The sequence below is a fragment of the Myotis myotis genome, unplaced genomic scaffold (genome assembly GCF_014108235.1).
Source record: "Myotis myotis isolate mMyoMyo1 unplaced genomic scaffold, mMyoMyo1.p scaffold_m19_p_3, whole genome shotgun sequence".
Lineage (NCBI taxonomy): Eukaryota > Metazoa > Chordata > Mammalia > Chiroptera > Vespertilionidae > Myotis > Myotis myotis.
In genome coordinates, this window is record NW_023416335.1 from 188527631 (window position 1) to 188550016 (window position 22386).

General features: G+C 45.9%; 1 long non-coding RNA gene across 11 annotated transcripts in view; it reads right to left on the minus strand.

Annotated features, from left to right (window-relative positions):
* Nucleotides 1-1863: 1863 nt before the first annotated feature.
* Nucleotides 1864-22386, minus strand: part of LOC118651251 — a 28901-nt gene continuing 8378 nt past the window's right edge. For 4 of the 11 annotated variants that reach the window (XR_004966144.1, XR_004966147.1, XR_004966146.1 and 1 more), the window contains 3 exons: nucleotides 13091-13135; nucleotides 10686-10791; nucleotides 9779-10526 (listed from right to left, as the gene is read on the minus strand). This is a non-coding gene — a long non-coding RNA (uncharacterized LOC118651251). Of the gene's footprint in view, nucleotides 2691-3335; nucleotides 3494-3581; nucleotides 3771-8917; nucleotides 9065-9778; nucleotides 10527-10685; nucleotides 10792-13090; nucleotides 13136-15604; nucleotides 15659-22386 lie in introns of those variants that run through there. The other 7 variants (XR_004966150.1, XR_004966149.1, XR_004966148.1 and 4 more) reach the window with 4 other exon arrangements.

Sequence of the window (22386 nt, forward strand, 5' to 3'; positions counted from 1 at the left end):
CTGCACACACCCCGACCAGGGCCCAGGCCGGGGAGGAGCCTGCAACCAAGGCATGTGCCCTTGTCCGGAATTGAACCCAGGACCCTTTGGTCTGCAGGCTGTTGCTCTATCCACTGAGCCAAACTGGCTAGCACTCCACCATATTTAAATAACCACTTTCTAACAGCCTTAGGGACAGAGAGAGAATGACTCTTGAGCTACATGAAAGCAAACTTAGTTTATCCACCCCGCCCTCTTTTGCCCTTAAAGATAGTTCAAAATAACATAAAAGAGAAATAAAAATCAGCTGTCTGTTTACATTACCACCTAGACCTCGCACTAGTACATCAAAGACTAATCTCTCACCAACGTTCTGTGGCCCAGAGAGAGCCCAGCTGCCCCACAATTTAAGAGCCGAAAATATTTTTGCACTCCTTTAATATCTAAAGGGAAAGTGTATGAAAAGACTGTCTCTTTCTCCCTGTAATTGAATCCTTGCCTCAGCTCTGTTTGTTAAGTCTTCTTCGGCCTGCTGGACTCTAAGACCCGCTCTTGGTCCCTGTGCCCATGCCAAGGCCCTCTTACTGCCTCTGAGTGGCTTTTCCAAGGTCTTTCCCCCCAGGCTACTGCTTCAAAAGCCAAGTGCACATAAAAACCCACCTGGCCCAATATAAGCCTTCACCAACTGCCAAGATTGAAATGTCCTGCACACAGATCAAGGCCCAGGGCCAAGGCCAATCCCTGGCCTCTCCAGAAGCCTCAATCACTCCATGTGTATTCATTGCTTCTCTCTAAGTGTGTTCCTGATTGTTTACATGTTAATTTTCTGGCCAAATGCATCAAATGTTGGAACTTTGAAGGGACACCCAATAAAAAGTACCCTTCCTCCTTTTCTAGGTGCAAAAAAAATTAATAAGATAAAGGAACAGAAGAAGGCCAAATTATTCATTAATTTCTGCTAAAGCTGGGTTGCAGGATGCAGCTTAATAGGAGAGTCAGAAGAGCTTTCCAGCACTAAGCTGCAGAATAAGATGCCACAGTTCGGGTCCAAAGTCAGCTTGCCTCACAGGGGTGGGAGCGTCAGCCTGCCCCCAGAGCAGACCTGTACTGGCTGGAGTCCACAGAGGAAAGGGGACATGAGCATGCCACTATATTTTCCCCAAATTTGTCAATGAAATCACGCCCTCCTTAGTTCAGAGTTAAGAAAGGGCACCGAAAAGCCAGGTATTACACTAATGCAATTCCCTTCACCTAGAAGTTCAGTGTTTGTTTCTTTTTTAAAGTTTTTTGTTTTATTATTATTTTTTATTGATTTCAGAGAGGAAGAGAGAGGGAGAGATAGAAACATCAATGATGAGAAAGAATCATTGATTGGCTGCCTCCTGCACGCCCCCTACTGGGGATCCAGCCCACAACCTGGGCATGTGCCCTTGACCGAATACAACCTAGGACTCTTTAGTCCACAGGCCTATGCTCTATTCACTGAGCCAAACTGGGTAGAGCCTTTTTTTTTTTTAATCTAGTAAAACATATGTATGTATTACTTGGATAATTAAATACCTTGATTTTTTAAAAACCAAGATAATAGAAGCTGCTACTTTGTGGGACTGGGTTTCTATGATTACAATTTGGAAGTCTAATGATAAGATTTCTTGGGCATCATTTATTACAGTGATGGTGAACCTTTTGAGCTCGGCGTATCAGCATTTTGAAAAACCCTAACTTACCTCTGGTGCCGTGTCACATATAGAAATTACTGATTTTAGAGAAGGGAGAAGGGGAGAGAGATGGAAACATCAACAATGAGAGAGAATCATTGATGGGCTGCTTCCTGCACGCTCTACATTGGGGAGCAAGCCCACAACCTAGGCAGGGAATCGAACCGGTGACCTCTTAGTTCATAGGTCTATGCTCAACTACTGAGTCACACTGGCTGGGCGGAGCAAGATTTAAATAAAAGTTTTTCTTCATCACAGAGACAAACATTTATAGCCTTCTCAGATTCCTTCTATTGCTCCTTCTGTTCTTTCTTTTCGTCAGTGCCTCACCCATTCGAGCCACATCCCACTTCCAGACTTGAATGAAATGGACACGCCATGAGGTGTGACATTAATTTCCTGAGTGGCTACAGAGCAGCCAAGTGGCCCCGCCTGGGAGTTCAGGGGAGTTGGCTCTGCAGAATAAACCTTGGCCAAGGGAAAGGAGATGGGAGGGAGCAGGCAGGTAAACGCCCTCTTTCTCTCTTTCTTGGGCTACCATGAGGTGTCGCTTCTTCCTGCAACCTTTCTGAAGAATTCTTCCCGAGTGCTGAGCAAGCGTGCCTGCTGAAGGACCTGCTACTGGAAAGACCACTTTGCATCCTCCCTTCCCATTTGCCTCATCATTACCACCTGAAACTATTCCGGCTGGAGTCATCCTACTCTTGCCCTATGGCCAACCTCAGCGATTCATGCATCCAATCTCCTGCAAAGCTAACATTTGCCGGGTGTTTCTTACACTGCATATTCTATAGAAAGCCTTCCTCTTAAATATTCTTTGAGTTTCTTTCTCTGTCCTCAAAAGTTCTACAGCTCTGAGTTCACCCACCTCCACTTCCTCCTTTCTCCAATCTTCTTATAAAATGTCCTTCCAAGTCTCGGCCTCATTCTGCGGTGGGTAGAGTAATTTGGTCTCCTCGTGGCATTTTTATTCTCCTCACTGCCAATACCCTGCTTAATTCAACAAAGGCCCTCCAGTGAGCTGAGTGCACAAAGCATTCATTCTTCCTTGTAGACAAGAAGGGGGTATTGCCAGTACATCATTTTAATACATTTCCCCTCTGTCACACAGACATAAAACAAAATCTCAAGCAGGCAAGAAGTGGAGGGAAGAAAAACCTATGTCAGGGTGAAGCAAATATGGGATCTAGAAAAGCACAGTTTATGGTGGTATCTGGTGAAGGGAAAGCATGTGGGGAACATGGATCTCAAGGGAGGGGCAGACGCAACATAAAACTGGGTTCAAATGAGGCCACATCGCCTGTACAAGAGGAGGCCAAGTGAGAAAATGTTTTCAGGAATACTGGGCACGGGCAACAGGAATGCGGTTTAAAACTCAGTAAATGTTATACTTAATAAACACCCCCACACGTTTCCTGCCAGGATCAGAACTGATCCCTGTGGCAAGGAGACTGATTATGAAAATTGGATAAATAGGTCACCTGCCTACAGTCCAGGGTTGAGGACCCAGCAAACCAAGCAGTTCCCTAATCCTGGTACTTTCTCCTCACGCTTAAAAATCATACATTCTACTTATGTATTAGTTTTCTATTGCTGCTGTAACAAACTTGGTGGCATGAAACAATACAAACTCAATACCTGTGGGATAAAAGTCCAACATGGGTCTCACTGGACTGACGTCAGGGTGTTGACCAGGTTGCTTCCTTGCTGAAGGCTCGAGAGGGGAGTCCTTTTCCTGGCCTTTTCCATCTTCTAGAGGCCGCCTGCACTCCTTGACTCATGTCCCCTGCCTCCATCTGCACAGCCAGCAAGAGTAAGGTGAGCCTCTCATCACTTCACTGACCTCTTCTGCTTTCTTCCACTTTTCAGTTCCCTTGTGATTACCTGGAATCCACTGGGGTAATCCAAATCATAACCTTCCTACTTGAAGGTGAGCAAATGAGCAAACTTAATTCCACCTGCAACCTGAGCTCCCCTTCGCCAGGTAGCATAACATCTTCACAGATTCGGGGGATTAGGATGTTTACATCTTTGAGGAGCCAGCATTCCGCCTATGACACAGTGATATAAGTACTATGGAGAAAGACCAAACAGGGGTTGGGGAGAGGAAGGGACCATTCTTCCATACCTGTGTCTTCCTCTGACCACAGCTGCAAAGGTTCTCTGCTTTTGCTTTTAAGAATTTTTTTAATTAGATTGAGCCCACCTGCATAATTCAAAATATTCTCCCCACCTCAATGTTCATAAAATCACATATGTAAAAAGCCACTCAAGGCAACATAGTTACAGGTACCAGTAAGTAGGATGTAGACATCTTTGGGGAGCCATTATTCCGCATGCCACAATTTTATCGATGATGGAACTTTTTTAGGCACCTAAGCTTGTCAACGACTCCGGAATTTCCAACAGGTGCCCTGTCAAAAGCCCTTATAGAGAAACCAACTTGTAGATGTGATTATTTTAATTTAGGAAAGCAGAAATGACGATATTTCGCTATTAGCTCCCTAGACTGGTAAAAATGTGTGCATCTTTTCTCTTTTCTTGACTAGGAAGTGAAGCAGCAGTATGGTGCCACCAGCACCATCAAGATACAAAGAGTTACATCAGCTCAAATAATTCCCTGGCGTTGCCTGTGTGTAATTAACACGTCTCCTCATCCCAAGCTACTGGCAACCACTAGTTGATCTGGTCTCCATCCCCTTACTTTTGCCTTTCTGAGAACAACATATAAATGGAATCATATGATTTGTAGTCTTTTGGGTTTGGCTTCTTTGACTGATCAAAATGCACTTCAGATTCACCCAACTGCTGGGTGTATCAATAGTTTTTCCCTTTTTATTTTACTTCATTGTATGGCTATGCCACAGCTTATCCATTCAATTGCTGATGGATATTTATGTTTCCAGGTTTCAGTGATTATGAATAAAGCTGCAATAGACATTCATGTACAGTTTTGTGTGTGTGTGTGTGTGTGTGTGTGTGTGTGTGTGTGTGAATTTAAGTTTATATTTCTTTGGGGCAAACATCTAGGATTACTGTGTCATATGACAAGTGCATATTTATCTTTATGAGAAACTGCTAAACTCTTTTCCAAAAGGGCTGTACCATTTTGCATTCCTACCAGCAATGTATGAGAGTTCCAGCTGCTCTACAGCCTTGTCAGCATTTCATGTTAGTTTTATGTTTTGTTGTAGTTTGACTTGGGTTGGGTTTTTAGCCGTTCTAATAGGTGTGTGGTATTATCTCATTGTCGTTTGAATTTGCAATTCCTAATTACTAACGATGTTAAACATATTTTTATGGGCGTATGTGTCATCCATATATCTTCTTTCATGAAGTATCTGTTCAAAATCTTTTGCCCATTTTTAATTGAGTTGTTTGTTTTCTTACTAATAAGTTTTGAAAGCTCTTACAAATTTTGCATATAAGTCTATCAGTTATGTGACTTGAAAATATTTCTCTTACTCTGTGGTTTGTCTTTTCATCCTCTTAACAGGAAAAGTTTTAAATTTTTTTTTAATTTTGTCTTATTGCTTAAAGTATTATACAGAGTATTACATATGTCTCCTTTCCACCCCCACCCCCCTTGACATTCCCCCAGCCTCCCCTACCCCCCAGTGTCTTATGTCCATTGGTTATGCTTATATGCATGCATACAAGTCCTTCGATTGATCTCTTACCCCCCCCTTCCGCCCCCTAACCCTCCCCAGCCTTCCCACTGTAGTTTGACAGTCTGTTCGATGCTGCAAAAGTTTTAAATTTTGATGAAGTATAATTTATGCTTGTTTTCTTTCATGGATAATGCTTTCAGTGTCATATCTAAAAATTCCCTCATTCAAAGTCACAAAGAATGTTTCCTAGAAGCTTCTAGTTTTACACTTTGCACTTAGTTCTATGAACCATTTTGAGGTGATTTTTGCATAAGATGAAAGGTCTAGGCTAAGGTTATTTTTCTTTTCTTTTTTTTGTTTTCTTTTGGTTCCAACACCACTTACTGAAAGGACTATTCTTCCTACATTGAATTGGTTTTGCACTTTTGTCAAAACTTGATTGACAGTACATGAGTGGATATACTTCTGAACTCTGTATTCTGTTCCATTGATCTTTGTGCCTATCCTTTCAATAAATACAACTCTCTTGATTACAGTAGTTTTGGTTAATTGATAAATCTGTATATATTTTAAAGAGGACACTATTGCAACTAATCCCTTTCTAGGTTGCTGTTCTCGGAATGCACACAAGAGGGAAGATTAAAAATGGCAGCAGAGTGAGTGGATGCTACACAGATGTTGAGCCCAGGACCAAACTAGAATTACAACAACAACAAAAATCCTGAATAATCAACTGAAGGCTAGCTGGAGAGAACTCTGGTAACCAAGGACGGAAAGTGGAGACTGTGTAGAGCCGTGGTTCCCAACCTTTTTTTGGCCACGCCCCACCTAAGCATCTCTAAAATCCTGATGCCCGCCCTGTGACATATAATTCTTATTATTCAAAAAGTGAACTCCTATTCACGTGGGGGAAGCCTAACAGGCCATTAACTTGGTCTAAACAAGCTTCCAAAGAACATGGCATCCATGAAAGAGAAAAATAAAAGAACAAAAGGACAGTTGAAGTACTGAGGAAGAAATCACTAAGGAATTGTTTTAAAAAAATAACAATATGAAGTGATATGAAAAAAAGCAAATAAAGTTTCAAAACATATAATAGAGAACTGAAATGCATAAATATGGCACGATGTATATTTACCCTAGTGACCCGGTGCACGGATTCATGCACATTAAAAGGAAATTAATTAGAAGATGGCTGGCAGGGCAGGACTGGGCGAGAAGGGCTGGACATGCCCTGGAGCCAATCTCTCGTGGTCCCTCCCTGGCCGGCCACACCTGGGGCGGTGCCGAGGTTCAAAGGGCGTCTGCGGAGTGAGCAGAGTCCCTCTGGCAGGTGGGGTCCCTTGGCCTGGCCTGCGGGGGTCGGCTGAAACTGGCTCTCCAACATCCCCCAAGGGGTCCCAGAGTGCGAGAGGGCACTCTGCAAAGTTGCTGTCGTACAGAGTGTGGAACACAAACGCAAGTGTGCAGTAAACCAGATTCGGGGCCAACAGTGCCCCAGCAACAGCATAACCAATGGCTGAAGGTAGAATCTTGCAGTCCTGTGAGGAATAGGGCTCCCTCCTCCCTGGTTCTGGGGTGCGTCACCCAAGAACCGCCACTGCCAAGTCACTGCAGCTCAGCAGCTCCTGCGTTGAGCATCTGTGCCCTGGTGGTCAGTGTGGCCAGTCACTTAGCCTTTTTAAAAAATATATATATTTTATTGATATTTTTTTACAGAGAGGAAGGGAGAGTGAGAGTTAGAAACATCGATAAGAGAGAAACATCGATCAGCTGCCTCCTGAACACATACCAGGGGTGTGCCCGCAACCAAGGTACGTGCCCTTGACCTGAATTGAACCCGGGACCCTTCAGTCCGCAGGCCGACGCTCTATCCACTGAGCCAAACCGGTTAGGGCAACTTAGCCTTTTATATACACGCAGTCCTCGGGTTATGTTGGACTGGACTTACATAATTTCGCGGTTACGTCGCCATCTCCCATTTATAGTATTTATAAAAAAAAAAGTTCCATCATTTCAACATATGTACATATGTGCTTTATGTTTTTTTTATTATTTATTCACCACAAGTAACAGTCAGGAATTATCTTTCTTTTACATTTATTTTACTGTTTCACTTCATTACTGTTGTGTATGTGCTCCATGTGAGTGATGTAGGTGCTTATGTAGGTGGGTTCCAACTTATGGCGAAAATCGCGTTACATCACACCATAGGAAAGGATCTCCGACGTAACTCGAGGACCTACAGTATATAGATACTGTATATGAGGCCCCTAGAACCATAAGAAATGCAAAAAATTCACTGGTAATAACTCATTCTCCAATTGCCCCTCTTAAAAATCAAATTGCCCCCTTGTGGGGCATGTGCCCCACGTTGGGAATCACTGGTGTAAAGACTGGTAGGAAGGGCAGAGGCATGAAAGGGCTGGCCAGGCTCCCACCGACAGCAGATGAAATTCTGGAGAGATATCTCAGCTGTGGGGGTTTGCCACTGAGAACTCTAGGGTCTAATCCCTAAGCTACCCCTTCCCTCCCTCCCCAGCAGAGATGATCAGAACTGAGAAAGGTGCCCACATAACTTCTGGCTGTGAAAAGCAGCAGGGCTGCTGTCTGCCAGGAAAAGATGGCTGGAAATGCCAGCACCCTCTTAAAGGACCAATGCACAAAACTTCATGTGCAGCCACTCACCTTGGGCTCTGGCAGAGAGAGGGCAGAGTGGACTGGAGCTATGTGAACAGAGCCAGGGTTAGGGGCTCTGGGGTTAGAGCTCAAAAGGCAGACACCCCAGTTTCCTGTGCTGAGTCATTCCCTCACGCTAGGGAGGTCACCTTTCTCAAGCAGATCTTTGCTATCCAGGTGGTTTCTGCCTGGGGGGATGGAGGGGGGTACATAGGGGAGGAGGCAGTTGACCCACGCTATTGGAAAACATCTTGCCCTTATATATATATATATTTTTGTTAATATATTTTATTGATTTTTTACAGAGAGGAAGGGAGAGGGATAGAGAGTTATAAACACTGATGAGAGAGAAACATCAATTCAGCTGTCTCCTGCACACTCACTACTGGGGATGTGCCCACAACCAAGGTATATGCTCTTGTCCGGAATCAAACCTGGGACCCTTAAGTCCGCAGGCCGACACTCTATCCACTGAGCCAAACCAATTAGGGCTTGCCCCTATATTTTTTAATCCAAAAATCTCCATCACTCAAGATGTGTTATCTTGAACAAGTTACATAACCTCAATTTTCTCAACTGTAAAAAGAAGGTATTAGTAGTACCTATTGAAAGAATGATTACAGAGACTGGGGAGATAGGCTGGAGGGTGTGGTATGAATAGTGCTTGTTTTGTTTGTCCAGCATGCCTCCTTTCTTCCAGGGTCAGCATCTCGTTCTTTCGGGGAGCAGCAATTCTGACCCTCTTCAAGCACATGGTCCTATTATAGCTGCCAGTCATACTGCCATGTCCCCACCCAGCCCACAAGGAATGGTCAGGGATGAACACATGACCAAGCATAGCTAATTAGGCTTTCCCTTTGGTACTATGGAAGAGTGAACTACTGACCCTGACTTTTGTTCCTCCCTCTATCTACACCCTTCATCATGTACCTTTGCAGTGCTCCTCACTCAGGAATAAGTGTACTTCCTTGAATATTAACTTTGGAGTCAGTCATGCAACTTGCTTTGACAAATAGAATAAAGCAAAGGCCACAGGATGGTTCTTGTTCCAGCTGGTAGGTAAGGAGCAGCTTTTCCCTTAAATGAAGATGGAGTTTGGGGTAAACATTAAACTGGATAGTGTTAATTATCGAATTGACACTGGGAGAAAGGATTTCTGTCGTTTAAGAGTGAGTTAGTAAGCTAAAGGAGTAGCCCAAGACTGAGATTCAACCAGGTTGGTTGACAAGTGAGGCTACTCCCATTGAAGAGGGGGTGGTGTGATACTACATAAAATTGCATTTTTCTTATTTCACGCCCCCCCCCCTCATATTTCTTCAAACATGTACTTAAAATTGTTCTCCTCTTGTATTTCATTCCCGATTGTCCCTATTTTATCTAACTTTAGTATTGTTCAAACGCTTTCTATTGATGTATTTGCTTGGTACATTTTTTGTTACCTTTCTCTTCTTTTTTTAATTGTTCTTTTGATCCAAGTACTACATTTTCTTACATTTGAATCTCAGTATGTATTAAAATGTTTAGAACAAAAACAACAACAACAACAACACATTTCTTTGCCCTTTCATCCAACACGTTTTACTGAATTTATTGGGGTAACATTGGTCAATAAAATTATATACCCTTCAGGTGTACAATTCTATAATTTTTCCTTTTTTCCTTCCCTCCTTCCTTCCAATAAAAATGTATATACATCACCTGTATATTGTTTTGTGTATTCACCACCCAAAATCAAGTCTCCTTTCACCACCATTTATCCCCCCTTTACCCTCTTTTACCTCCCCCTACCCCCTTTCCCTCTGGTAATCACCATAGTATTATCTGTGTCTATGAGTTGTTGTTTTTTGTTTTTGCTTAATCCCTGTACCTTTATTACCCAGCCCTGCAACCCCCCTCCCCTCTGACAGCTGTCAACCTGTTCTTTATAGGAGTCTGTTTCTATTTTGTTTGTTAGTTCATTTTGTTCATCAGATTCCACATATGCGTGAAATCATATGGTATCCACCCAATATTATTCCGGGCCCTCCAAGAAACAGCCACCCAGATGAAATTAGAGATATATAAGAAATGTATTAGGGACAAGTTATTAGGGAAAATGTAGAGGAAATGAGGAGAGGTTGGGAGAACTGTCAGACCACCATGGAGGTCTGACCCTGAGTGAAAGAGAACGGGAAGGGAGGGAGACAGAGGGAAACGGCCTTAGACTGCAGTGCAGTTCTAAAGAAAACTCCGCAAGGCCACAGGGGAGTCCTCAAACCAAAGTCACCGGCGACCCATCACCCAGTCTGGGTTAAAGCCACGCTTCCCAAGGCTGCTCCTGACCAATGACTGAGTGCAATGGTGACACTGAGGTAAGAGGATACCTGGGAGCCATGAGAACCCTTTGGCTGCTCTTTCCACGTGACTCACTCCATCTTGGCTTTTCCTAACTTAGACCTCTTACTTCTTGCACTGTCCGTCTGTGCATCCTTTCAAACCCATAATCAGATGTTTTCATTTATTGGGAGGGCTCTGTGGTAGGCAGTCAATAGGAAACAGCCTAAAGCAGTGGAGAAAAGTGACAGGGGGAGACATTTAGTATTTCCAGTCTAGGCAAAAGGAATTGGTGTCACTCTTAAAACCCCGCATTAGTTACCAGAACAAGAAACCCAAATGATACAAAGTGATTCTGCCTGGAGTATACTCTCTGCATACTTACCATTGAGTGGCAGTAGGCAACGGGTAGTGGACTCAAGGGTTCAGAATTTCACTCATGAACAGAGAATTGACTCATAAGAGCTCTACTGATCCTCCAAAATTCCACACTGTAAAGTAGACCAAAAATAACGTTAGCCTACAAAAGGCAGATATTAGCAGATGGTTACCGTAGCCACTGAGAAAACTCAGGAGCACATCCACAAAATGTCCAATTCTGTGGCACATGCATCCAGGTACCGGTAACAATGACCATACACCACCTTCCTCAATTGTGTGCCTCCAGACCTCAACTAGCGCCTTCCGGGGCTCTGTTCAACCACGTGGACGGCCCATATTCTACTTTTTTGTTGGTTGGTTGGGGGCCGGGCAAATTCCTATTTATCTTTCAATGCTTAAAATCACTTCTCCTCAGCAAAGCCTCCCCAGAACTGTCCTTTCCCACGTATACTCTCACAGAGGTTGTTCAAACCTATTTCATTGTTTGTAACTCATTGTACTGATCTCTCTCTCTCTCTCTCTCTCTCTCTCTCTCTCTCTCACACACACACACACACACACCTCTGAGCTCCTTGAGGGCAGGAATAATGTTTTCATACCTAATACTTAGCACACAGTAGTCACGCAATACATTTTTATTGGAAGGAAGGAGGGAAAGAAAAAAGGAAAAATGACTGATACAGAACTCCTCCCCGGGGAGATATTTGCCTGAACCTTGTGCAAACGTGCATCCTCAAAATTACATTAGGCAATTCTTTCTCACACCAGGTGTGAGAGCCATTGTTCTCACAGTTACTTTAGCTATCTTAATGACTCGGCCGGATGGCTACAGATTATGCCAGGCACTAATGCAGTTGCACCATACCCAACATGGTCTGGTTCTCATTCGATTAAGATGTATTGTGCTCTGGAATGAGGCACTGCCCTCAGAAACAGGTCTAACACACCAGCCCTGAAGAAAACATACCTATTATTCCCAACATGGGCCATGTTACATCAGATTACTAAAGAGTGTTACAACATGCCCTTGGCTTTGAATTGTTCTCAGTGTTCTCAAAGTAAAGACTCATGTGTAGTCAGTGTGCACTCCACACAGAACAGAACAACCAAGGAAAGCAAATACAATGTTCCATCTGCTAAAGCTAAATGGGAGAATGTGTTTATATTAATACACTATGCAAATTGAGAGAGAACTGGGAGTGATGGGAATGGATGCTGAGAAATATCAGTGAACAGGGAGGGAAAGGACATATTTTGAAAAGTTGCCACACGTGTATCAATCAGCTTCCTCCAATTAGACATAATATTGGACTTGCACTCCTATTAGTAATAACTAACATTTTGTAGCACTCCCATTAGCCACCATTTCATACATTATAATAATCTATCTATATATAAAAGCCTAATATGCAAATTGTCCCCACAGGAGTTCGACCGGGAGACCAATTGCTTGCTATGATGTGCGATGACCACCAGGGGGCAGTGCAGAATGAAGGAAGGCCCCAGCCAGCAGCCAGCAGCAGGGGAAGGGAGGCCCCAGCCTGCAGCTGGAAGGCCCTGATTGGCCCTTATCGCCAGCCAGGCCTAGGGACCATACCCATGCACGAATTTCATATACCGGGCCTCTAGTATATTTATAAAGCAGTTGGTCATGACAACTACCTGAAGGAAGTTATTAGTGTCCTTCATAAACTTAGAGGTTAAACCAGGCATCCTATACCATAATAATGACCCAACCTTCAAGCTTGTTCTGGCTCAGCTGAAGGAGACATCTGCAATGTCCCATTGGGGAAGATGGCCTTTGATTTCAACTAGGCAGATCCACCTTCCTCCCATCCACCCCACTCCCATCGCAGCTGTGGGTGCCCACCCAAAGAGCAACAAGACTTTCCAGGGCCTGAAAAGAAGACCTAAGGCTCAACTGTTCTTTACAGAATTACCTCCAAAACAGCAAAACAGATAAGTGAGAAAACTCCCCTGGGAGCTCTTTAACTGCACAAAGGAGATGACCTTTTTAATGAAAGCCCCTCACTAAATAAACAAATTAGCAAACATCACTTGGCTCCTATCTACCTACAACAGCCGTGGGCAAACTACGGCCTGCAGGCCGGATCCGGCCAGTTTGAAATGAATATAACTAAAAAAAAAAAAAGACCGTACCCTTTTATGTAATGATGTTTACTTTGAATTTATATTAGTTCACACAAACACTCCATCCATGCTTTTGTTCCGGCCCTCCGGTCCAGTTTAAGAACCCATTGTGGCCCTCAGTCAAAAAGTTTGCCCACCCCTGAAACCTTCCCCAAAGTAAGTTGGGTCACCCCTCCCAGGCAAATAATGGAGGAAATAGGAAACCAACACAAACAAATTTAGCAAATATAAAACTTTTGAGCAGGCCTTCTCACCTACCTTGCAAGAAGGTGGACTTTGAGAAACTCCTTAATCTGCAGGGAGCTAAAAGCAAACAGAGGTTCAGAGGCAAGCTTATATTTTTATAAACTTCCTTGGGCCTACCAAGTTTTTCTTACCATAAAGAAGGGATTCTCTATCCTTAAAATGTTATTTGTAGTCTGACACACACACACACACACACACACACACACACACACACACACACAGTCTACTAATTATAACTAAGTAGCACCCACTCTTTGTCTTCTTCCCAAAGCTACTTTGAAAGTGATCCTATTCTTTGCATCTTGCCTGAGGAGAGTGAGGTGCAGAGAAGTAAAGAGATTTTCCTGTTCTCATTCCAAAGTTTAGCAGGGGCTTTGTTCTGTTTCTGTTCTTAATGAAACAATTATTAAAGATTTGAGGGTATCATTTTTCCATAAATGGCAAGATATTGCTGACGAGAAATATTTAATCACTATACCGCCTTCCAATCTGGCAGAAAGGGAAAGAGAATAATTTTGGATCAAGTGTCAGACTGAGCCAGTTGGCCTTGTTCTCACTGAGAGTATTTACAAGAATAACAGGACAGCCTCTAAACCAGTGATGGCGAACCTTTTGAGCTCGGCGTGTCAGCATTTTGAAAAACCCTAACTTAACTCTGGTGCCGTGTCACATATAGAAATTTTTTGATCTTTGCAACCATAGTAAAACAAAGACTTATATTTTTGATATTTATTTTATATATTTAAATGCCATTTAACAAAGAAAAATCAACCAAAAAAAATGAGTTCACGTGTCACCTCTCAAACGCGTGTCATAGGTTCGCCATCACTGGAATAGAATGTAGGATTAAAAGAAATAACATAGATAAGTGGCTTAGCACACACTGACTGCTCCATAAATATTGGCTATGTTATTATTTATTAAATGGAGAGAGAGAACATCTGCTTACCAGACTATTAGGTGTGTGTGTGTGTGTGTGTGTGTGTGTGTGTGTGCTTCCTGTGTGCAGACTATAGCAAAATGCAACAGGCACTTCAGGGAGGTATAAATCAAAAACCTAAAATTTTGAATCATTTTAATATTTCTTCCCATTATAAACGAGGGACAGTCATAGGTGACTATTAAAATGGAGTTGATAGAAACAGTACGGAAAGTTGCAACAGACAGTCCAGATTATAACCTACTAGTAATATTCAGTCACTTGCATTCTAGTGTATTTTTTCCAAATGAGGGGAAGTGGGAGAGACATAGTTAATAAGTGAGAATTTTCAGGTCACACTGCGCACATCTGCCCTTCCCCATGCAGGGGAGAACGGCTGAAGGCCACTGCCTTAAGGGACCTTGAAATTTGTAGTTGTGTTAAAGCTTCTAATTACCTGTTTGAGCCAGATTTGTAAGAAACTTTGGAATGGCCAACCCATTTTTTTTTTTTGAAACAGAGAGTTGGATATTGAGTTAGCACATCTAGTTCAGAGGAAAGCTATGTTATGTTATATTTTTATAATCCATGTAAATACTAATTAAACATCTTCTAATATAAGAGGAGTGAAATTACCTGCCCAACATCAAGATGAAAAATTCACTACAAAGAGACAGCTATTATTCAATGTGATCACATGAAACTTAGCATAAACTAATAAAATAGATTTTTCCCCTTTTAGAAATGTTTAGCATATGATATTATCTTTACCCTGCAAGTTATATATATTGGAATGTGTGTGTGTGTGTGTGTGTATGTGTGTGTGTGTGTGTGTGTGTGTGCTAAAGGCCCAGTGCAGGAGCCCTCAGGGGATGGCCTAAGCTGCAGTCTGGCCTCCCTCTGTGGGAGGTGACCAGGCTGATCAGGGGAAGGTGCCGCCTCCATCACCCTGCTGCTGCTATCACTGCCAGCTGTGGCAGCTGTGAAGCCTGAGCCCCGGGCCTAGCAGCCACTGTGGCTTTGTCCAGATGGACGTCTAGAAGACATCCGTCCTAATTAGCATATTACCCTTTTATTAGTATAGATATATACACTTTTTTTTTCTCAACTTCTATGCCATGTTACATTCCACCTCACCATTTTTTTCTCCCAGAATCTTTTCCCTAAAAGTATCCCCACCTCCTCCATAATCACTTGGCCAGGCCTGGGTCTGGGGCTCCCAGCCTGCCCCTCCCACATCCTCACATGAATGAGGTCTTTGCCAACTTCAGGTGGGACCACAGAGGCCACTGGAACTGGGTCTGTGGGAAGAACCTGCTTCCTTCCTTCTGCTCTGGGCTCCCAGGCATGGCTGACGGGGCAGCACTGGACAGGCTGAGGAGCAGGAGCCATTTGAGACACTTGGCTCTGGCCTCCAGGGCAGCTGGCCTGCAGCCGGGCTCCCCTCTGCCTCTCTATCCCCGACTCCTGCTCAACCGCCAGCTCATCACCTGGGCCTGGCCTCTGGGCAAGGATGCAGCTGGGCCAGGCCTGGAGCTCTGCAGGCTAATCATTCATTCATTCATTCATTCATTCATTCATTCATTCAGCATACATGTACTCAGCACCTGTGTGCCAGGCGCTGTCCTGCAGACGTGGCAATGAATGAAACGGACCCACTCCTGGGGAAGAGACAGACCAAAAAGTACAATTTCACAGTGCACAGGGGCGGGGGGGTGAAAAAGGGAACCATTCTTGGGTGGACATCAGGGAGGGCCCTCCTGAGGAAGGACAGGCGAGCTGAGACCTGAAAGAGGAAGTGGAAGAATGTTTAGCTGGAGGGCACAGCAGGGACCAAGTTCCCGAGATGGGAAACAGCGCAGTGCATCGGAAGCAGGGAAGAGACCAAGCAGCCAGGCTGCCCTGGAGGGAGTAAGGAGAGCCTAGCCAGCTGGCCTGTGAGCTGGGTCCTCCATCCTCCCAGAGACAAGACAGTCCCAGCCGACAAGCCCCCCAGTCCCAGAATGAGGGGCTTCACCTGCCCCCTCCTGCCTTCCAAGCCAGAGGAGTGGCCCAGGGGACTTGGGCCACAGAGGTCTTGAAAGACCCACCCCCAACCTCTTGGGGGCCCCAGCTAGTCACGCAGGGGTCCTCTCACTGGACCCCCTTCTTAGGTGGACAAATGGAAATCACTGCACTAACTGGCGCCTGGATGTTCCCAGGCCTGGCCTCAAATCCTGCCGCCAGCACAAGCCAGCCGAGGGACTTCTGCCCTGCGGAGCCTCAGTTTCCTCATCTGTAAAATGGGACAGCTCTGCCTTTCGAGTTGTCTTGATAAAGTGGTTAGCACAGCGTGTGGCACTCGGTAGGGGCCTAATCAGGGTTATTACATTAAATTACCACGATTAGAAACAGCCAAAGGGCTGCACATTCCCACAGCCTCAGCGGACTGAGCCCTGTGAGGGTGGCGGGGAACTTGTCCCCTTGCCAGCGGTTCCCCAGGCAACCCGCGTACCAGGAACCAGGTTCGTGTTCCACAGATGCTGCTTGAATGAATCAATGAAAATAAATGAACTAAGGTGCAAGTGAATGACCAGCTCCCGCCCCACGCAAGGACATTCAGCTCAGGGGTCCTGCTTCTCGGGTGCCGGGGCCTGGGATTCCGCTGCTCCGCCTCTGGGCAACACCGGATGTGCTGTGCGCCTCAGTTTCTCCCTCTGTAAGCCCGAGGTAAATAAGGGCAGCCTCCGAAGTTGGAGGGAATTTCCTGGCAGCCCTGGGTGCACAATCCTCTTGCGCCGAGGCCAAATGCACTCCCCGCCCCCGTTCTGCCCCCAAGACATATTTTTAAAATATTATTTACAGTTGCTATCCAGTAAAGGATACATTTCAAATGTATCTTGATTAGACGATCATGCGCGTAACAAAAGTTCCTTTCCTTGAAAATGTCTGCAGGAGCTCAGAACACATAAAACCACTTTACGGTAACACTGATACTCTTTCCGTATTCCAGCTTTTGCCTGCTTCTTTTTTTAAGACACAAAGAGTATCCATCTCCTCAATTTCCCTAGCTTTCATGCCACTTGACAATAGCAGAATGCAAATTACTCAAAAACTACATATTTAAGTAACCACTGTATAATAGGAGGTTAGCAGAGGTGTCCTGGGAAAAAACCCCGACTCAATGACCCTGGGCAAGATGTGTATTCTCCCCATTCAGAGTCTCCCAGCCCTATCTGTCCCCACCTGCCAAGCCAACTTCCATCTCTTTGTCTGCCCCGGAACACCCACTCCCGGAATCTGTCGCTTGCAGAGCTACCAATCAGAATCGGTGCCTTGCTCAAAAATCCGCAAGGACTTCTCTATCAGTTAAGATTTGCATTTGGCAGCTAGTAACAGAGCCCAGAAATAATAGCGGCTTGAACAAGATAAAAGTTTAGTTTTCTTTTCTGTAAAGGAACTCTGGAGATAAGCGATACAGAGCTGGTGTGGCATCGCCTATAGTTCCTGTATCTTTCTGCTCCACAATGCACCTTCTGTCCTCAGAACAAAGGATGCCTCCTCAGGTTGCATCCACCTTACCCACCTTCTAGGCAGCCAGAGGGGGACAGACAGGCAGATGTCAAACTTGTTAGCAAATGCTTTCAGGGCCTAACACGGGCTAGCATACTTCATGAGCACTCCTTAATAATTGCCAGATCCATGAATGCATTCATTCTGAAGTAGGGCAGTTTATCTTTTATGAAACTTTACTTAATCTTAACAGTATACTCAGGGCATCATATTAGAAACTAGGGCATAATTGGAAACTCTTAAAAGGACACCCTGTTATAGAATCCTATATAATAAAACCCTAATATGTAAATCAACTGAACAGGGGAACAACCGACAGAACGATTGGTCGCTATGATGTGCACTGACCACCAGGGGGCAGACGCTCAACACAGGAGCTGCCTCCTGGTGTTCAGTGCACTCCCACAGGGGGAGCGCCACTCAACCAGAAGCCAAACTCACAGCTGGCGAGCGCAGCGACAGTGGCGGGAGCCTCTCCCACCGCCTCCGCTGCAGGTGGGCGGTAAGGAGCGAGGAGTCCCAGACTGTGAGAGCCCCAAACTGCAAGAGAGATGTCTGACTGCCGGCTTAGGCCCGATCCCTGGAGGATTGGGCCTAAGCTGGCAAGCGGACATCCCCCAGGGGGTCCCAGATTGTGAAAGGGCACAGGCCAGCCTGAGGGATTCCCCCCAACCCAGCGCACAAATTTCGTGCACCGGGCCTCTAGTCCTATCTAATAAAAGAGAAACATGGTAATTAGCTGTACATCCGCTACCCTTCCCATTGGCTAATCAGGGCGATATGCAAATTAACTGCCAGCCAAGATGGTGGCTGGTAGCCAGGCAGCTTGAAGCGAACATGAGGCTTGGTTGCTTCAGTGACAGAGGACTCCAACGTTCCCAGCCTGCTGCTGCCGGCCTCTGAGCTTGCAGTTTGAAACATTGTTACAAATATAGAAGCTAAACAAAACCCCAGAAACCTGCTTTCAGTCAGCCGGGATCTCAGAGCTGGAGTTGAAACAGTGTTTCGATTATAGAACCCAAACAAACCAGATACCTGCTTTCAGCAGCCGAGGCCTAAGAGCTGGAGGCAAGCCTCAGAGCTAAAGCTGGCCCAGAATAAAAAACAAAAGAAAAAAAGGAGCGGTTGGGAGCTTCAGTCACCCACCAGCCTGAAAACAGCCCTCAGCCCCTCACCCAGACTGGCCAGGCACCCCAGTGGGGACCCCCACCCTGAAGGGGGTGTGACCAGCTGCAAACAGCCATCATCCCCTCACCCAGGTTGGCCAGGCACCCAAGCGGGACCCCCACCCTGATCCAGGATACCCTTCAAGGCAAACCAGCTGGCCCCCACCCATGCACCAGGCCTCTATCCTATATAGTAAAAGGGTAATATGCCTCCCAGCACCAGGATCAGCGGAGCCGAGAGGCCTCCCAGCACTGGGATCAGCGTGACAGGGGGCAGCGCCCAAACCCCGATTACCCTGTGGCTCTGTGTGTGACAGGGGGTGGGGCCACAACCTCCCTATCCACCCTGGTCTGTTCGTGACAGGGGAAGGCGCCCCAACCCGCTGTTCAGCCCTGCTCTGTGCCTGATAGGGGGGAGCTCCCCAACCCCCTGATCGCCCTGAGGCTCTGTGTGTGACAGGGTGTGGCACCCCAACCCCCTGATCGGCCCTGCTCTGGGTGTGACAGGGTGCAGTGCCCCAAACCCCCCCCCCCCCACACACAGGCCCTGCTCTGTGTGTGACGGGGTAGAGCCATAACCTCCCCATCGGCCCTGCCCTGAGTGTGACAGGGTGCAGCGCCCCAACCCCCTGATCCACCCTGCTCTGTGTGTGACCGGGGGAGCTCCCCAACCCCCTGATCCACCCTGTTCTGTGCATGACAGGGTACGGAGCCCCACCCCCCTGATTGGCCCTGCTCTGTCCGTGACAGGGGGTGGTGCCGCAACCTCCCCATCGACCCTGCCTTGAGTGTGACAGGGGGTGGTGCCCCAACCCTCCAATCGGCCCTACCCTGAGCGTGACTAAGGGTGGCATCGCAACCTCCCGATCCGCCCTGCTCTGTGCATGACAGGGGGCGGCACCCCAACTCCCCAATCAGCCCTGCTCTGAGCCCGACCAGGGGCTGCACCTAGGGATTGGGCCTGCCCTCTGCCACCCGGGAGCGGGCCTAAGCCAGCAGGTCGTTATCTCCCGAGGGGTCCCAGACTGCGAGAGGGCTGAGGGACCCCCCCCTCCCCCCCCGAGTGCACAAATTTTTGTGCACCGGGCCTCTAGTATCTATATAATCAGCTTGCCACAGTCCTTAAAATCCCGAGTTAAAGACTTATTCTTTGGGATTAAGAAAGTAAGAGGTACTGTATTTTTAGTAAAAGGCACTGTATTATGCTGGGGGAGCAGGGAGCGTTCAATATGTATAAGGCAACTTCTAACATACAAATGTAAGGTGTATGCCTAGCCAGCTCAGCCAAGGGTTCCACGAGCCTGAGGGAGGGCGGTGAAGGATGAAGAAATGACAGACAAAGAGAATAAGCTGGGTCTAGGTGGATCTTCCCATGTCTGGCTGAAGCCACAGAGAGAGATCCAGAGGCAAGCTGAGCCTTTATTTTATAGCCACAGGTAAACAAGGTAGTGGTCACCATAGTTACAGTGTTGTTGTGAGTTTCACTTGTTTTGGCAGCACTTGCTGCACCTCCCACAGCTCATTAGCTACCCAGGTAAAATCTAGGGAGCTCATAAGGCCAAGCCTAATTATGCTAAGAGGACTGTGCCCTCTAAGCTGGGACTTGTTTGTGGCTTTGCCAACAGGTATGTCCGAGGCTTAACCTTATAGCCGCGCCCTACAAAAGTGTACACAAAAAATAACACAGTCAGCAGTATAGAAATGTCAAGATTAATAGGCAGTTCAGAAGATAGAAGTCTACGGGCAACTTTTGGTAAATGTGTGAGTCAAGTGATTTATTAGTGCCCTAACAAGGCCCAAACAGAATCAATAAGTTTAGGAGAGGGAGGAAAAGCTGCCTGGACTGGTCAGAGAAGCTCCTGGGGGCGCCCTAATGGGCCCCGGTTGCCTGTGTGCCGCAGTTTGGGGTAGAAGGCTTAGAAAAGTAGTGGCAGGCAACTGGAGAAGAGGAGCAGAAAGTATAAGGAAAACCATCTGTTGCACAATGCAGACCAACGACAGCGTGGATGTCATACAGGAAGTGTCACATCAAGAATCGGGGAGCTGCCCACTAGATGGATAGCCTTGGGCACCTGACCTCCCTGGGCCTCCTCTTCCTTAAAGGAGAGGTTGGTGGTCCCTTACCAGCATTAAAATGATCATCCCTGGATACTAATACCTCATGCTGTGGCCAGTCCGGAAGAGGCTGTTGAGAGGAGAATGGATATTTAAGGTGTAGGAGGCGTGAGACGCGGGAAGACAGGACGTGGGAGCCATTGTGTGGAAACAACCTGCCAAGCCAAAGCGGCCTCTCGCCTGCTCCGCCGCAGAGCGCAGGAGGTGTTATTGTAGAAGCACATTTAGGACTTACTCTGGGGAGCCTGGGGAAGGCCTCTTCTCATGAGAAGGAGTTGCAGCATATTCCAGAATAAAAACATAATAAAATAGTGAGCATACACATAACTATTATTTTTATACATACTAAATACTTTCCAGAGAAAGATGTTCTTAAGATATGAAGTGAGAGGAAAAGCAAGAAACAGAATAAAGGTACGTAAAGTGCTTGGCCCACAGCCTGGCCCATAGAGGCCCTCACCACCATAATTGCTAACAAATGAAAGGTCTCAGGGAGACCTTCCCTTTCTCCCACTACATAGCCACCTTCACATTCTCACTTGTTGGGTCTCCCATTCACCCAGTCTCCTTCACGTGGTGCCTCCTCATCCCCATGGCTGAACACATCCATCAGAAGACATTAATGGGATTCACAGCTCTCCTCAGGTATCTAACCCCAACCCTGGGCCCCAAGCCTGGGTATTCAGCTGAGAGTATGTTAGAGATAAGCAGGTAAGTTCCGCCCTTCTCACCTTCCATCAGCAGTATTCTCTCTCTCTCTTTTTAATTATTTTTTTATTGGTTAAGGTATTACATATGTGTCCTTATCCCCCCGTTGCCTCCCCACCCACCCACCTCCACTCATGCCCTCACCGCCCTGTTGTCTGTGTCCATTGGTTAGGCTTATATGCATGCATACAAGTCCTTTGGTTGATCTCTCCCCCTTACCCCAACCCGCGCCTGCCTTCGCTCTGAGGTTTGACAGTCTAATCCAGTGATGGTGAACCTTTTGAGTTTGGCGTGTCAGCATTTTGAAAAACCCTAACTTAACTCTGGTGCCGTGTCACATATAGAAATTTTTTGATATTTGCAACCATAGTAAAACAAAAACTTATATTTTTGATATTTATTTTATATATTTAAATGCCATTTAACAAAGAAAAATCAACCAAAAAAATGAGTTCGTGTGTCACCTCTAACACGCGTGTCATAGGTTCGCCATCACTGGTCTAATCAATGTTTCTCTGTCTCTGGATCTGTTTTTGTTCATCAGTTTATTCCACAAATGAGTGAGATCATGTGATATTTATCTTTCTCTGACTGGCTTATTTCGCTTAGCATAATGCTCTCCAGGTCCATCCATGCTGTTGCAAATGGTAGGAATTCCTTCCTTTTTACAGCAGCGTAGTATTCAATTGTGTAGATGTACCAGTTTTAGCAGTACTCTCTTTTGAGTGAAGATTTATTTTATTTGTTTTACCGATGGAGGGAGGAAGGGAGGTGAAGGGCAGAAGAGAGAAAGGAAACAAAGATAAAATTCATAAGTTATTTCAGGTCTGGGTTTGTCTCGGGGCTGA